Source organism: Sinocyclocheilus anshuiensis, unplaced genomic scaffold (assembly GCF_001515605.1).
Source record: "Sinocyclocheilus anshuiensis isolate Anshui unplaced genomic scaffold, SAMN03320099.WGS_v1.1 scaffold117, whole genome shotgun sequence".
NCBI lineage: Eukaryota > Metazoa > Chordata > Actinopteri > Cypriniformes > Cyprinidae > Sinocyclocheilus > Sinocyclocheilus anshuiensis.
The window spans coordinates 4,456,004-4,461,448 of NW_015536624.1; positions in this window are offsets into that span (position 1 = coordinate 4,456,004).

Here is a 5,445-nt window from a genome sequence, read left to right on the forward strand (position 1 = left end):
TAGATTAGGGAACATATTCACTACTAAAAGTGTTTTCCCTCAGTTAACTCCTGCTTATTATTAGGGAGGAAGGTAGTTGGTGTAGTAGTTATGTTTAGGTATGGGGTTGGATTAAGGGATGGTCATGCAGAATAATACATTAATATGTGCTTTATAAGTAATAAACAGCCAGTATGCTAGTAATATGCATGCTAATAATCAAATAGTTAACAGTGAACAGTGTTCCCTAATCTAAAGTGTTGCTATGATTTATTTAGTTGTTCTTTAAAAGAAATACAGTTTTAGTTATATTATATTTAACTGTTTTTATTTATTGAGTATGGAATGTAAAATAAAAGTTTATTTTTCTTGCTTCATCCACCAAGAGGCACAGGTGCGACTGACACTAGAGACTTCTGTCTTGTTAACGCACTCACCTCCTATACTGGCTTCCATATTAAAGATACTGTCTTAGAATTTAAACAGAATGAGGTATTTAGACAGTATAACATGCTGCCTACCTACTGGCCTTCAGCTGCATATGCATGGTGGTTTAGGAAAAGAGCTATTAATGAGGAGACAAAAAGTATGAAAGGATGTGAGAACTGTAAAACATTTTTGAGGACAACAAAACTCTGCACACATACCACTGGGAACAATGTCTTTTCGTTCTGCATGTTAAACATTTGAACATGCCTAATATTGTAATACATTCCAGAATGAGAACTCTATAACCACAATTTACAGCATGAAAAGGTACAGGTTTTAAAAGCTTTTTGACTATTTCTGAAAATTGCACTTGTGATGGAAATTCACGTTATTATGATGAATGCACAGCATTTCTCAAATATTTCTTCTGCTGAAAGCATTTCTAAGAGCTCAGAAGTTATCAAGAAGTTTAATTATCCTACAAGTTTCAAGGAAACACACTTTTATGTCTAACAAGCCGTGTCACAGTTATACAGAGACAAACTCTCGTGTCTCACCGCGACTCAAGGTGACAGTGTGATGTTTGGTGGTTCTCATTTCAATTACTTTAATTGAAAAATTGTGAAGGCATGAAGATTAATGGAATAAGAGGGAATTGTTTAGGCCATTCTCATCAACACATTTTATTAAACGAGGCCCTTCAAATTAAAATGCTCAAGAGACCTTCAACTTCTTGTCACATAGAAAGATGCTGCTTTAAAATGCTCTGAAAATATTTTTCCCCTTAACATCCTCCACCTAAATCATCAGGAAAAAATAGACTGCAAAACTTTTTTAACCAAAAGCATTGATTGTACATCTGTATATGGAAACAATTTGCAAATACTTGATTAGCTGGATCATTTCTGTTATGCTGCACTTTAAAATAGGACAAAAATATGAAGCAGCACAACTGTTTTCAACATTGATAATAATCAGAAATGTTTCTTGAGCAGTAAATCAGCATAATAGAATGATTTCTAAAGGATCATGTGCCACTGAAAACTGGAGTAATCCTGAAAATGCAGCTTTGATCACAGCAATAAATTACATTTTAACATATAGTCACATAGAAAACAGTTAATTTAAATTGTAATGATATTTCACAATTTTAAAATGTTTATTGTTTTTATTCAAATAATTGATTGATAACATACAGCAATGTTTCCTAAACTGCAAATCAGCATATTAGAATGATTTCTGAAGGATCATGTGACACTAAAGACTAGAGTAATTTGAAAATTGTAGTTGTAATAGTAATTGGGAATTGAAAAAAATAAATAAAAAATCCAGTAAGTAAATAAAAAATCAGCTTTGAGTACAGGAATACATTATTATTATTATTTTTTAAATATATTCATTCAAAAAAAACGATTTTTTTCAATTGTGATATTTCACAATTGTGCTATTTTTGTTACACTTTATTTTAAGGGTTCCTTGTTGCAGTGCAATTATACATTTAAGTACTAATTAATTAATTAACTACATGTACTTACTATATGGTTGGTGTTAGGATTAGGGTTTGGCTTAGGGTTACTTGCATGTAATTATGCATAATTAAACGTTATTATAATAGTAAGTGCATGTAAAGTGTAACAAGGACACCTTAAAATAGTGTTACCATTTATTTATTTATTATTATTTTTTATAAAGCCTTGGTGAAGTTGGCCGTCCACAAACTTTTGAACAGTGGTGTGTGTATATTTATAGAAATGACCCAACTGCTCATTGCCGCTGTAATCAAACGCCTATTACTTCAGTTTTTCTCATCACACTTGATGTAGGTGTACTGTAAGACCTTTGCCTCACTCATCCTGAAAAAATAAATCAGCTAACAAGCGTCTCATTAGCCCCGATTTCCCTCTGAAGTGTCATAAGCCCTTGTTCTGTTAAGTGTTTGCATATGCACTTCTCTCTGTCTAACTGACTGAAAGTGCGATTTTCATGAACGTACGAAATGAAGATTTTGTGGTGCATACCTCTACTGTAAGTGGAGCATTGTGTGGCTTTGTGAAGCTATTAGCAAGAAAACAGCTCCAGTAAAAGCCAAGGCCGACATGCATTTTCTCAGCTATTTTTAGTTCACCCTCAGAAAAACAACATAAATCATCCCTTGAGCAGGCCAAGATAAATATTAATTTGCTGTCAAGGACAGGTAAATGTATAAGGATTGTCGCTGCAGTGCCATTGAAGGGAATGGCCAGTCACCAATAGTTAAGTACAATTTATGGGCCTCCCTTCAAGACGTGCAGCTTTTGCTTTGAAAGAAGCCTCGGCTCTGGAGGCCGATGGGGGATGGAGGTGAACTGGCTTGACACCGACTGCGATGCTAAAGGAGGAATATTCTAATACTTGCCAGCATAGCAGAGGAGCTTTTTCTCGGCATGTCCTCCCTGCGGATTACCTGTCACGGCCTGTAGGTTGATGCGGGAGACTACAGTGTCAGGAAGGACATTACGAACTGACCAGGGTCTGAACCCCTGAGAACGCCGGCAGAAATCAGGCATAAATTATGGCGAGGGACGTCCGTGTGTTGATGTCGCAGATGGGTCACGTGTCAGTCAGGATTTCTGTGACCGAAGCAAATTACTGTCATTTGTCTTTGAGGAGCTAACAGGCAGAACCGCGCACCTTTCTGATAAGAGCGGGCCACCTGGGCATCTGTCTGGAGGCCTTGGAAAGCTGTAGGGCCTCAAACTGCATTAGGTTTTGTGCACGTAAGTATGTTTTTGAGCAATTTGTCACTGTATGTTAATGTATAAATCTTGAACATTTATTCAAGTCTGAAGTTTAGCATTTTGGCAGTTGCTCCTTGTCTGTGAAGTCTGTTTGAATTGTTTCAAAGCAGCTTCACATTACTAAACAGGAATACAATACAAAATAGCAGCATTAATGTTGCAAAATGCTTCAATTGTGAAACAATTTAATCTATAAAGCAGCTCTAAAAATATAGTAGTGTCATTATTCAGCTTAATTTAGTTCAACATTGGATAGCACTTTAGAATACTGTTCCCTCATTACACAGGAACAAATGAGTAATGCACTATTAACATTCCAGTAACTACTATTAACTAACAAGAAACGTATTTCAGAATTAATAAGTAGCTCTCTAAATGCATTAGTTCACAATTGGCTAATTAGTAACTATTCTTTGTTCATGCCTTGAAGAAAACTACTATTACAAAAATAAATAAATACATAAATAAATACATTTAAAAAAATAAATAAATACATTTAACTTTTACAGTTACACAATTGTGAAACAAATCAATACTATTGAAGGGCAAATTAACATTTTATCCACTACTTACATATGTTAATAACATGCTAATAATTAGTTAGTAATATGTTAATAACTAGTTTCATTAATACATGTTGTAAGAATGACTGTAACCCACTAGTAATGACTGTGTTACCAAAAGCATCAGAAGTTATCTTTTTTTTCACTTTAGAATACTGTTCCAAATAATTAGTATCTCTTTATGAAGGATTTGCTAATGTTTGAGCGCTCACTAGTGGGTTACCATGATCATCACTTTAGAATGATGTATTATGCATTAATTGCATTAATTATCAAACTGTAGTCTAAAGAATTCAACAAAGAGTGCAATTACCAATTTGTTAACTGGAGTTCGGTACAGTAGCTACACTATAATCGGAATATAGTATTACTTGTTTGTTCCTGTGTAGTTATTCATAATGAAGGAACAGTGTTCTGAAGTGTTATCCAATGTTGATTCAATTCAGTTCATTAACAGCATCAATGTTGCAAAGTTTATTACTTATGAGGTGAATAATTCATCTGTACAGCAGCTCTGCAATTCATTTCAAGTTTTGTTCTAATCCGATATTGTCAGTGTCAGTAATATTGCTGAATATTAAGTGCCTTTTAAATGTAAAGCCTTTTACATTTGTAAGTCACTTTGAAACTAAATGAAGAAAACATAAATATACATATTGTCAGACTGTGTGTCAAGGTTTGGGTAGAGGGATGAGGCGAGGACTCAATTGCAGGAGGAATTAGGGCTTTTAATAGTAAAATAAAACAAACCAAACAACAAAAACTACCCCGTGGGGGAAAGACAGGCTGGCATGACAAGGCAAGGCAGGATCAGGACACATCTAGGCTGCTAGACCAAAGTAACAGAACCCTGACACTACCCCTCCTCAAAAGGGACACCGCCTGGCGTCCCTAATGAGGAACACCAAAAACAAGGCGGAGCTGGGAGCTTGGCAGGCAGGAAGGGTGGAGCCTGTATCAAGGAGGGAGCCGGCATCAGGGCAAGGAGCTTGGACGGCATCAGCAGGGCAAGGAGCTTGGGCGGAGCCAGCAAAGCAAGGAGCTTGTGTGGAGCCGGCAGAGCAAGGAACTTGGGCAGCGCCGACAGGGCACTCATCAAAGGCGGAGCCGGCATCAGGGCAAGGAGCTTGGGCGGTGCCGGCAGAGCAGGAAGCAAGGACGGCTCTAGGATGACCTCCGTGCCGGCAGTGGGCTCTTGGATAGCCTCCAGGCCTTGTGGGATGGAGGAAGCATTCCTCTTCTTTCTTCTCCGACGAGAGTGAGGCGGTGGCATTACAGCCTCTGGGGGCGCTATCAAGGAGGGAGCCAGCATCAGGGCAAGGTGCTTGGGTGGTGCCGGCAGGGCAAGGAGCTTGGGCGGAGCCAGTAGGCCAGGGAGCTGGGTCGGAGCTGGCAGAGCAAGGAGCTTTGTCGGTGCCGGCAGGGCAAGGAGCTTGGGAGGCGCCGGCAGGGCAAGGAGCTTGGGCGGCTCCGCCAGGGCAAGGAGCTTGGGCGGCGCTGGCAGGGCAAGGAGCCTGGGCGGCGCCGGCAGGGCGCCAGGCTCTAGGGAGGCCTCCCGGCCTTGAAGGACCGAAAAAGCCTTCTTCCTCCTCCTCCTCCGTTTCCGAGAGGGTGGCACTGCAGCTTCGTCTGCCGCCTCCGGGGACGCTGCAACCTCTTCGGCCACCACCGGGAGCGCTGCAGCTCCATCGGCCGCC